The sequence below is a fragment of the Cavia porcellus genome, unplaced genomic scaffold, assembly GCF_034190915.1.
Source record: "Cavia porcellus strain 051 isolate PalLab524CR breed Dunkin Hartley unplaced genomic scaffold, mCavPor4.1 scaffold_16, whole genome shotgun sequence".
NCBI classification, from domain to species: domain Eukaryota; kingdom Metazoa; phylum Chordata; class Mammalia; order Rodentia; family Caviidae; genus Cavia; species Cavia porcellus.
In genome coordinates, this window is record NW_026947499.1 from 29,993,145 (window position 1) to 30,005,977 (window position 12,833).

Here is a 12,833-nt window from a genome sequence, read left to right on the forward strand (position 1 = left end):
TCCATGTTTGTGGACTTTCCAGCCTCCAAAACAGTGAGCTAAATAAATTCCTATTCTTTACAAATTACCCAAGCATAAGTTACCTGGCCTTTTGTTATAGCAACAGAAGATAGACTATAACATCGAGTGTGCTGGCACTTGCCTGTAATCCCAGCACTTGAAGCAAGAGAATTGTGAGTCAGAGCCCAGGCCAGGCTACATTGCAAGTTAAGGCAGCTGAACTGCATAACAAGATCCTGTTTCAATGAAAGAAGGAGGAGGAGGAGGAGGAACAAGAGGAGGAGGAAAAGGAAGGAGAAAAAAAGAAAATGAAGAGAAAACAGACTAAGATATATTCTAACGCTATACATTAGAAGTAGAATGAAAGCCATACATACAATGTTTTAGTTACTAGAGCCACATTATGTTAGCTTTCTGTTACTGTAGCAAACCACCTAAGATAATCAGCTTATGAAGAGAAAAAAGTAAATCGGATCTTTGGTTTGGTGAGGAACTACCCCAGGACAGTAGCACAATAGCAAAGCAAAACTGCTTACCTCATCATGACCACGTACAAAACAGAGAAAAAGGAAGAGGCCTGCACCTTGTCATTCCTTAAAGTGTACCCTGCTGTGACCTAAGAAGCTCCCACCAGGCCCACCTCTTATAGATTAATAAGTGGCACTGCACTGGGGACCAAGTCTTGGAAGAGCCAAACCACTACACACAGTTTAAAAAAAAGATGAAATTAATGTTCATACTTTTAATTTTATATCCAAAATATTATTATTTCATCATGTAGTCAAGGTATACAAATGACCAATGATGTAACACATGCACTTTGTTCCCAGGCTCGGACACAGGTTTTATATTTATAACTCATTACCCCCCAAGCCTCAGGGGTGTCAGGCGCTCTGCCGTCACCAGGAGCTGGGCCTTTTTGTCCCTCCAGCCCATTGTTTGGCATGGCACTGCCTTGTGACAACTGTGGAGTGCAGTTGCCCCTGGCAGAACCTTCGTCTTCTCTTGTTGAAGGCTAATCTTGCTGCAGGCTGCTCTCTCTCCTCAGAGAAGGTTCTCATTCTCTGGAAGGAATTGTCTTGTTGAAGCATTAGCAGTGCTGGCACTTGAGCAAGAAAGCACAAGAAATTTCCATTTCTTTGGAAATTTGATCTAGGAAAATTGGTCTCTCTCATTTTGCTAAGAGAAGTCTGTTCATCCATCAGAGACTCCTCTGAAATGATTTATTTGAATAGTGAATTTTCCCCTGCTTCTCAAACTCCCAACTGGCTTCTTAGTAACTTATTTAGAAATGTTTCAAAAGGTAAAAATAAAAAGGGAAATAAGAGCCAGCCTTCTTGGGCTGCTGGGATGTAAATTCTGAATCAAAGGACTACTTTTCTGTTTAACATTTGTGTGTTAGGGTTAACATTCCAGGCTTCAAATTAAGTCGATTTTAATTGCCTTGACATGAACCTTCCCTTTTCCTGCTTATTTCATCTCACTCTTTTCGAAGTGGCTAATCCTTCAGTGTTCGGCCTGAAGTTTGAGCTCTGAGTATGAGCGCGACCCTTGGGAACGACTGAGCTCAGAATTCCCCGGTCTCAGCAAATCCTCTTGGTCTCACCACTGGGATGGGGCAACCACAAGCTGCTGGCCTCCTCTGTGCAGAAGCCAAGCGAGGTTGGAAAGGATGAAATAAACACAGGCCCTGCCTTCCCCACGGACCTCGGGTGGTTTGCCGACAGTCAACAGTCAACAGTTACTCAGCTCCAAACAGAACAGGAGCTTGGGCAGGGCTGCCGAGCAAGCCTAAGAAGCTGGTTTTTGTTGCCTTCTCCCTGCTGAGCCTCCGCCCGAGGGTGGAGCTGTGTCCCCAAGCTTTTGGCTCTTTTTCCTCTCCAGCCTCCTACAGCAATTTATTTTTTTAAAACTTTTTCCAATAGGTAATAAATATTCCAGTTTTCAAAGTTGCAGAAACATGAAAGGGTTCATATGTGGAGACTCCTGCCTGACCTTCTCACTTACCCACACAACACCTTCGCTGTCATCTTGGACAAGCAGCACCCTGTCCTTCCAGGGCGTTTTATGCAAGGATAAGCACATTTATGCGTGTGTACATATATATAAAAACATTAATCTCCCTGCTTTTTTCTGGTGCTGTTTGTAGAACCCAAGTCCTCATAAATGCAAGACAAGCTCTCACCAGTGAGCCAATCACCAGCCACTCTGAGGTCTCCTTTTTCCTCAATAGCCCTCCATCATAAGGCCTTTACAGGACCCAGCAAGAAAGAAATGAGAAACAAAAATAAAGAGATACTGGTCAGCTTCCCCCTGCTCTTTGTCTGGTGCTAGGATTCCATTCACTAGAGGGAAAAATTTAGGTATAAGCAGGGAATGAGGCATGCAGAATGCCATGCACCGGTGGTGCCTGCAGCAATGGTGGAACCACCTCCCAAGAGGCAAGGGGCCAGCCTCATCAGGCCAGGTGCAAGCCCTAACAAAGGCCTAGGGAGGGACAGGTGTTGGTCCCACCTAGAAGCCATAAAAGGCTCGTGATTATAAGGAAAGAGATAGAAAGACCATGGGGAGATGGCTGCACCAGGAGACCCTGAGTGAGAATTTGGGTGTTCCTCAGCAGATGGTCTCCCCCGCTCTGAATTGAACCCAGATCATTGACCAAAGGCAGTGTGGCTGCTTTGGGCTGGGATTTCACCAGCTTGACCTGTCCAGAGAGATTTCTTAAGGATCTCCTTGGATGGTGCTTTACAAGGAGGTGGGGTGGTCTGCACAGGAAAACCACAGAAGTCACTGGAGACTCTTTGTCGGCCCCTGGGGTGTGATGCTGGCCAAACACAACATAGGCACCCCCTCCACTGGCTCAGTAAGGACAGTGCCAGGCCCCACCGTCACCACGGAATGTGCCTTCTCACTCAGCACCTCTCCTGGAGCCTGAAATGGCTCCATTCAGCTTTGAACAGCCTCATGGAGTCCTGGCCAACCCAAACACCCTTGTTTGTGTGGGGCTTTCTTTCCTAGCCAGAGCAGTTTTCAGAACAGGTGAGGTCGTAGCAAGGCCATTCCTCTAGACCCTTCCACCATCCTTGAGTCCTGCCACCCAACCCCTGTGCAGCCCAGACATCCTCCAATGGGCTCAACACAGCTATATAGCCCCTCCTGGATCTACACGCACCTGGCTCAGAGGCATGCTGAGGTCACAGGGCAAGGGATGCATGATTTCCCGCCTGATCCAGCCAGCCATCCTGGCACCTCCCCTTCCCCCACCATACCTGGTGCTACCCAGGTGTGACCAAACACCTGGGGTGGCCCTTTCTCCTCTGCAGTGCTGCAGATGACCAGATATGGATTGAGAGTACCCCCTCTGACCACTCTAGTCCCACTGTGCTGCCCAGAAACAGATACAGATTATCCAGTCTGCAGAACAGCATGATCAAAACTAACCTACCCTTGAGGCTGGGGATTTAGCTCAGCGGCATAAGTGCCTGCCTTGCAAGCAGGCAGTCGTGAGTTCGATCCCTGGTACCCATAAAAACAAAAAAGACCAAAAAAAAAAAAAAAAAACTAACCTCCCCTCTCCCAGAAAAAGATGAGACTTTGTAGATTTTGTTTTTCCAAAGCAGCTACAATGTCTTCTATCCCACATGCTCTTCTGGAAGGCTGCTACTTCCTCTGGAATCTGAGTGATCTTGTACTCTCTTAAAAACCACAGGATTTGACAATAATGCTGCTGCTGGACTCCTGAGGCTGGGGCAGTCTGGACAATGCAGCATCTGCCTTGTCTTCTGGGGCACCTACCCTCAGTCTTGAAGACCTCATGCCTTCAGGATGTCAGGCTAGTCACTTGCAGCACCTGCAGTAATAGTTTCCAGGTCAGGCCACCTCCAGGGATGACATGAAGAAGTCCTGAGAACTCATAGAAAGAAAGATATGCCCCCAGCCTCTCCAGCTCCAGCCACCATCCACCTAAAATTGCATGAACTAGTCAGCAGAATCTTCCTGAATTTATGACCTTCAGAAAACATGATAGATATGCAATATTTAAACTAATGCTTTAAGTCACTATGTTCTGAGTTTTATGCAGCCATCAGTAACTAACTCCTAACAAAATGGATTTCAGAAATACACAGCCAATGGCAAGGTGATCTACCTCAACCCATGGGGCTCCTGAGGTACTTGGGGTTAAGGACTGCGAGAGGATGAGAAAAATGAAAAGAGACAAAGCTGGCCGGGCATGGAGGCTCATGCCTGTAATTCCAGTACTCGGGAGGCTGAGGCAGGAGGATCAGATCCTTTCGAGTTCAAGACCAGCCTGGGCTACAAAATGAGCTCAAGGCCAGCCTGAACTGCATAGCCAAAAAGCCAAAGAAAAAGCCAAAAAAAAAAAAAAAAAAGAAAGAAAGAAAGAAAGAAAACAGACAAAGCTGGGGTCAGGAGGAGTCCTTATCCTTCTGATGGGAGGAAAGGTACTGGCCCCTCATTGCAGAGCCATTTATTTATACCTTTTAGCAACTTAATGTCACATGACACCCTGTTGTCCCAGCAACCCACTGTTTAGATTGTCTTGGGAGTAGGTATTCTCTGGGCTGAAGCAGCTTCTTCAGGTGTCTTGCCCTGGGCACACTTTGTTCTTGGGATGGTCATGATCCAGCCTGGCATGTGTGGTCAATTTCCAGCTTCAATGGCTCCCAACAGTGATCCACACCTGTGATCCCAGCGCTTGGGAGGATGAGATGAGAAAATTGCTGGAAGTTCAAGGCCCCCCTGAACTGAAAAACTCTGGAGAGAGAGAGAAAGGAAAAGGAGAAAAAAGAAAGAAAGAAAGAAAGAAAGAAAGAAAGAAAGAAAGAAAGAAAGAAAGAAAGAAAGAAAGAGAAAGAAAGAAAGAAAGAAAGAAAGAAAGAAAGAAAGAAAGAAAGGAAGAAAGAAAGAAAATAAATTGTTTTCATCAGAGGTCCCATGGCAATCCTTAGGGTAAGTCAAATAATGCCAAAACTATTAATAAACTGGGGGTTAGGGGATGATCTTTGAGCTGTACCTAACACCACACACAAAGTAATCCATGGGGGTGTGCAGGTGTACCTCAGTGGTAAGGCACTTGCCTAGTGTATACAGGGCCTTAGGTTCCATCTCTAGCACCACACATAATCACACAAAGAATTAATTCATTAAGAATCACAGAGTCCAAACATAACGCTAAATTTTTCTAGAAGAAACAGAAAAGCATATGTTCATGATCTTATAATAAGTAGGCAAATATTTCTTTGGAGAAAACACAAAAGGCATGAAATATAAAATTTAGAAATCAACAAATTGAAATTTATGAAACATCTTTTTCTCAAGACACATTTTAAAAATGGAAAAGCTTTGCCTGGGAGAAAATATTTTCAGTGACCATATCTAATATTGAACTTGTACGAGGAATGTATAAAGAACTTCAACAAATTAATAATATGAATTTTTAATGAACAAAAAATTTGAATAGACATTTCATTAAGGGAAATAAAAAAATAACCAATAAGTACCAAAATAATTCTCAGCATTATTAGTCATCCAAGGAACACAAGTTAAAACTGGAGTGAGTAGGGGCCAGGGATATAGGTCAGTGGCACAAGCACATGCCTGACAAGCAAAGGCTGTGAGTTTGATCCCTGGTACTAAAAAACAAAAACAAAACAAATAAACAAAAAACTGGAGTGAGGTACCCTGATACACTGATTAGAATAAATAACTAAAATAAAAGACTGACACTAATAAGTGTTGGGGAGGACACAGAACACCAGGGTCTCTCATATATCCCGGGAATAAATTTTAAAAAATGGTGAAACCACTCTGGAATGGTGCAGTAGTTTCTTACAAAATTACAACACCACTTCTGATGTGATCCAGCCATTCTGCTCTTAACATGTATGCCCAGAAGAAAAGGAATTAGAGATTCGATTTGTACACACATGTTTATAACTGCTGTATTTGTAAGTCTCAAACCAAAAATAACCAAATGACTATCACTAGGTGAATGAATAAACAAATCATGGCATAGCTACACAATGGATCTTACATAGCAATGTAAATTAACGAATTATTGATATACCTAAATGATGAACCTCAAAATAATTATGTTTAGTTTAAGAAGTCAGTTTTGTTTTTGTTTGTGCAGGGCGGTAGTTTTGTTTTGCTTTGTTTGTAGTACTAGAGTTTGAACCCTGCAATGTAAGCCAAAGGAGAGTGGAACCCAAGGATATGACCACTCTGAGAACCTGGGGCCGCTAAGAGATCATTCACTTTTTTTGGAGATCATCCAGGTTCTTTTCTGGTGGATAGAATCAAATCCAGTGCCTCGTACATGCTAGGTAAGCACTCTACCACCAAGTTGCATCCCCAGCCCAACAAGTCAGATTTTTTAAAGTACATGGAATAATCAGGCATGGTGGCTCATGCCTGCAACCCCAGAATTTTGGAAGGTGGAGGCAGAAGAATGTCAAATTCAAGCCCAGCCTGGGCAATTTGTAAGACTCTGCTTCAAAATTAAAAAAAAAAAAAAAAGAATTCAAGGAGTTAAGGATATAGCTGGGACCTGAGTTCAATACAACCCACACACACCTCCCGCCACGCAGAGATTACATGGAATGGAGTATAATTTATTTTATTTGATGTTCTAAGTTCAGTAAAATTAATGATGTTCTAAGATAGTATTGATGACTTGGCCTGGGATAGGATTGGTAATGGAATAACTAGGAAGGGACAAAGAAACTTTCCAGGGAAGTAAAAACACAGTCTTGATTTGACTTTTGGATACACGAATCTTCATTTGTCAAAATTCATGGAATTTGGTACTTTAGATTTGAGTACTTCATTGCAAATAAATTTTGCCCCAACAATATCATGCAAACCATAAAGGGAAATTAGTTCCCAACCTGTGGCAAATGGGTCAAAATAGCAATGATAACTATTCTAATTCCTTTGGCTTCCCATACAAAATAGTCTTGACTATTTCAATATCTAGAAAACATTGCTGGGATTTTTATATTTTGATATATAGGAATTTGATAGAGATATATCAACTGGGGGATAATTGGAATTTCACAAAATTGAGTTTTCCAGTCCATGAACATGGTATGTCTCTCCATTAATTTTGATTTTATTCCACCTGCATTTTGTTCTTCTTAGCTTATAATTCTTGCTCATGTTTTGATAGATTTATATATAAGTATTTCATTTTTGAGAGATTGTAAATTATACCATATTTTAAATGCTGATTTTCATGGCTAATAGACAGAAATACAATTGACTTATGTGTGTTTAACATATATTCTTCAGCTTTGTTGAAGTGAGAATGAACAGTCTACCTGGCTAATAGTAAACTAGAATTATATGATCTTAGCAGAAAAACAGACACCTGGATCAATGAAAATGTGTAAAAATATAGAACCATATGAATATGCCCAGGTGATTTTTAATAAAAGTTCAAAAATAACTTACTGTGTTTGTATAATATTTGAGTGTGTCCCCAAAGGGTTGGAGGGTTGGATCCCATGCAGTGGTATCTTTAAGAGATGGAAGGACCTTTAAGAGGTAGGGCATGGTATGGTAAGTAATTAAGTCATTGAGGGTGCTGCCCTCAGAAGAGTTTGATGTAGTTTTCTCGAGACCCTCGTTGGCTCTCAAGAGGAGGCTGCTACAAAAAAGTGGGCATGATTGCTTCCTGTGCTTGTTTCCTGTCTCTTCATGTGATGTCCCCATCACATACACTCTCACCACGATGCTGTCTGCCACAAGATCCTCACTACAGGTCAAATCAATGAAGTCACCTTACCATAAACTCTCAACATCTAAAACTATGAGTTAAATAAAACTCTTTTCTTTATAAAGTTGCTAGTCTTAGGTATTTCATTACAGTAACAGAAATGTACTAATACACAACTCAATGAAGGAAAGACACGAAAAATGACAATGAAGCAATTAGACATTCAATGGCAAACAAAAACAAAAACTATTTTAATCCATATCACCTACCAAAAATTAATATACAATGAAATTGTAGATGTAAATTTTAAAACTATAAAACTTCTAGGTAAAAAAAGAGAGAGAAAACCCCCAGATTCTAGAACTGGACACTGAGTTTTTAGATTTGACCACAAAAGTGCAAGACATAAAAAGAAAAAGTGATAAATTTAAATTCATTAAAATTAAAATTTTTGCTCTGTGAAAATTTTCTCCGTTAAAAGTTTGCTCTGTTAAAGGATTAAAAAGAAAAACTAACAACTGGGAAAAGTATTTGTAAGACACATATGCAAAAAAAGAGTCAATATCTAATACATAATTCTCAAGACTCAATAGTTTAAAAAAAAACTGTAACCCCACTACTCTGGGAGGCTGAGGCAAGAATATCTCAAATTTGAGCCCTGCCTGGATCCTGGACAGGAGATCCAGTCTCAAAACAAAACATAAAAAAGGCCAAGATATAGCTCAGCTGACTTTAAGCCCAGTAACACACACACACACACACACACACACAAATTCCAGATAGGACATGGGTTCGATCCCCAGTGTAAATAAATAAATAATCCACTTAGAGCAAAAGCAAAAGACAGGAACACGCACTTCACCAAAGAGGATAAAAGAAGATAAAAAGATGACAAATAAGCACATGGAAAACATTTATTTATTTGTACTAAGGAAATACAAATTAAAACACCACCAAATACCACTATACATCTATTAGAATGGGGAAAAAAAGGGAAACTGTTAAATGCTGGGGAGGATATAGATCAGCTGGATCACTTACACACAACTGGTGGCAATGCAAAATGTCACAGCCATTCTACAAACAATTTGTCAGTTTCCTAAAGTCCTAAACACACAACTGTCACACACCCAGCAATTGCAGTCCTTAGCAGTTACCTCAGAGAAATGAAGACACGTGTTCACCCAAAGACTTGTCCGTGGCTGGGGACGTAGCTCAGTGGTACAGTCCCTGCTTAGCATGCTCTCAAGTCCTGGATTCAATTCTCAGCACCAAAAACAAAGCAAAACAACAACAACACAACCTGCTTATGAATGTTAATGGTACCTTTGTTTGTAATAGCTAGCAGCTGGAAATGAGCCAGATGCCCTTTAACGGACGAAGGACTGAACAATCCTGGTCATCTACACTGTGGAAAGCTACTCATCAGTAAAAAGGAACTATTGATTTAGAATTATGCTAAGTGGCAAAAGCTAACCCCAAAAGGTAATATACTGAATGATTCCATTCATATATACAACATATCTTTTTTTATTTTTTTATTTTTTATTTTTTTGTACCATGGATTGAACTCATGACCTCTTGCTTGCCAACCAGGAGCTTATGCCAGTGAGCTAAATCCCCGGCCTTCATTCATATAACATTTGTAAGACAACAAGATTATGGAAATGGAGGTGGTCAGAGATTAACGGTATTGAGGACTGACAAGGAAGGGAAGTGGGCGTGGTTAGAAGAGGGCAAGGGAGGCACACTTGTGGTTATGAAATATCCTGTATCTCACTTGTATCAATTACAACATCTGGATTGTGGTGCTGTGATGCTATAGGACAGGTTTTCAAAATGGCACCATTGAGAAAAACTGGCAGTAGGATCCATGGGCTCTCCTTGTATTATTTCTTACAATTTCATCTCAAAATAAGGTTTAATTTTTATATTTAAACCTCAATCACTAGTTTAATCAAATAAGACACAGGAGGAGGCAAGTAAGACTAGAAGTTGGACCAACAGTGGCAGAGGCAAGGAGTTGGAGTTAATCACTGTGCTCTGGGATACAAAGACAATACATAATGCTAAAAGCATCTGCCGCCAAACTGTCTCCCCCTGAAAACGTCGTGGTCCTCTGTATTTCGGTCTGCAGCACAGTGCTGAGCATAGGATTGATTGTCAACAGGACACTGCACCTAGATATAGATGGATGATAGAAATGCAGTAGACTAAATGTTTTATGATGGGTTTTTAAAAAATTCTAGTGAGGCTGATATCCACAGCACCCTTTCTCTGTGTGGCATTGTGCTAAGCATGGCACCAGTTGTCCTACTAGAACTTTTCTGTGCCAAGGAGCCAGGGTCATCTGGTGTCCCATGTTACACATGAGGAGACCAAGCTCAGGCCCAGGGCTGAGCAGGTGACTCAAGGACCCTTGGCACCCTTTCCTTCACATGTGTGCCAAGGACCCCACTGGTGGAGTGACCTGGATATTCTCAGACGTAGTGGCTGTCCCCAGGGCACACGATGGAGGGAACAGCGGAGGGAGCTTTGAAGCACGTGAGCACACATCTATGCCTGCACCCTGAGTCCCTCTGCTCCAAGCCCCATGGGAGCTTTACCCTGCAGCACAGACTGCTCCTTCCTATGTTGCTCATCATTACTCATTAGGAGGCTACAGATAGGGAACTGTTAGTTTCCCCTTTTTAATTTAAACAAATATTTAGGACATAGATCTTGCTATTTAGCATGGGGTAGATTCAAACGAGATCCTCCTTCCTGAGCCTCCTGGCTACCTGGATCACAAGCATGCACCACATGTTGGCCAGAACTGGTATTTTCTAAAGTCCTCAGTGTTTGCAACTGAGGCTTGTTGTTTTCCATTTTGCTGCCTTTCCTCTTTGCTCAGTATAGAATCCTTCAACTGTCAACAGAAAGTAGTTCATTTATTTGAAGAGCATTTGAACCAAGTGAAATTTCAGAATGCATGGCATTGTCATAGCAATGAAAGTCCCAGTATCAAGTCCAGTGCCAGCTGACATGATGGATGGGATGAGTCGTTAGATGATGGACAGAGCCAGGCAGAAGTTCTGGGCAGGGCTGCACCCAGCAGCACTTCTGTATACAGCTAGATAGAACTAGTCTGATGCTAGCCTTTAATTTTAACATAGAACACAGCTGTCTGGCATGTGCATCTTTTTTGTTCCCTGGAGAACAGTTGGGAGCCTGCCACCCCTCTTTGTGGCTGAAAATCTCTTGTGCATCAGTTAGAATTTAGCCTTTTTAAAAAATTTGGACCAGGGATGCTAGTAGGGCTGATGGCAAGCAATGTGCAGATTCAGTGCTGCCTCCAAGTAAGTTAAGAATGAGCCCTTGCACTGACCAAGATATGTCCCCCTCCAGAGCCCCATGTGCCCTGCTGAGGAATTCTGAAGCAAAACACCTGGTGGCCCTGATATATCTTTCCTCCTGGAGGAAAAGGTTCTGCTCAGACTCCAGCACATAGGTGGCTCCTCTAAATCACACCGCTGAGCTAAACTCCTAGCCCCTCTACCTTCTGACAGGTCCATGCAAGTAGTGCTTGATTTCCCTTCTCCTTGTTACTTCTTATTCTTTTTTCTTTTCCCTAGTATTGGAGAATGAAACCCAGGGCTTCATACTGCTAAGCAAGCATTCCTTGTTGCTTCTTGGTCCAAATTCTCCCTTGTGTGCAGGCTGTTTTTTTGTTTGTTTGTTTGTTTGTTTGTTTTACTTTATTGTACTGTATCCTGGAGGGCTGGAAGGGTCCTCAGTCTTGGCCATCTGGGCCAAGTTCTGCAGCAGACAAGCAGGACTCACCCAGGTCTCATGGGTCACTCAGCCCTGGGACAGCATAAACAATTGTCCTCTAGACACCCCAGTCATTTCTTCCCCCCATTCAGCCCTGGGGTAGCCCTGCTCCTCTCTTGTGCTGTGGGCTCCTATTTACCCTTAAGAGCCCTCTCTTTTTAACTTATCTCCCTCATAAATCTTCCACTGGCATGGTGCTGATTACCAGGACCAGGGAGTACAAGACTATTGTCCTCAATGGACCAAGCTGAAGGGGACCAGGACCTATTCAGATCATTACCCAAGACCCTGCCTGGAGCCTGGAAAGAGTGGATCTCAGGAATCCCAGCTTCTATCTTTGTTCAACTCCTCTTGGAGAAATGTCAAATCAAATTCTTTGCCCATTTTTAAATCAGATGTTGTTGTTGTTGACAGTGTCCCTCTTTGATCCTCTAATAACTCAAGAAGAAGATGTAGCCAAGAGTCCCCCAAGACATAGATGGAGAGACCAACCTGGACCTCTGCCCCACACTGAAAGAAGACTTTCATGTTATCTAGTCTGAGAATCACATACCATGACCCTGGACAGGAGGCCTGGCAGAGCCTTCTAGGCTGCCATGGCAGTGAGGCCCAAAGCTGGCTGATGCCATGCTGGCCCTGTCCAGGAGGCAAAGAAGCTGGGAAACCAGCCTAATGATGCCTTCACCCTGGACCCTACTGAAGCACGTCAGCCTTAGGCCTGCTTTCCTGGGGATCACTGCGGCCAGCACCTGCCCAGAGGCCCTCTGCCTTTCTTTCAGTCTGCACAACCCAACGCCTCTCTCCCGGCCTGGAGCATGTTAATCTCCCAGTATGCCTTTGCCTCCACTTCGATGTAAGTGGCACTATCCTATTTGTGCTGCAAGGAGACACAGCGGTTGTGCAGACAGGAGGCATGAGTCCTACCCACACTGTACCCTTCACCTGCAGCCCACATTGCCTGGCAAGTTCTGGAGGCAGGACCAGTTCAGCTTATCAGCAGTGTCCTGCTAAGGGGGTCACAGACAGGTGAGAATGTTGGGCCCCACCCCAGAGAAAGTCACAGCTATGGGTAGTTGTGAAGTAATTTGGCTGCAAAAATGGACCTGTTCACAGGAGCACCAGGGAAAAAGCAAGCCAGTGAGTTCTTTCTGCTACTTGGCCTCACCCGAGTCCCCAAGTCTGGCTTTGAAGTGCATCCTCACAATGCTTCTCTTGTCTAACCCCACTGAGCCACCTGAGGTGATGTCAGCCAGACGCATCGGGGACAGTGGCTGAGCCC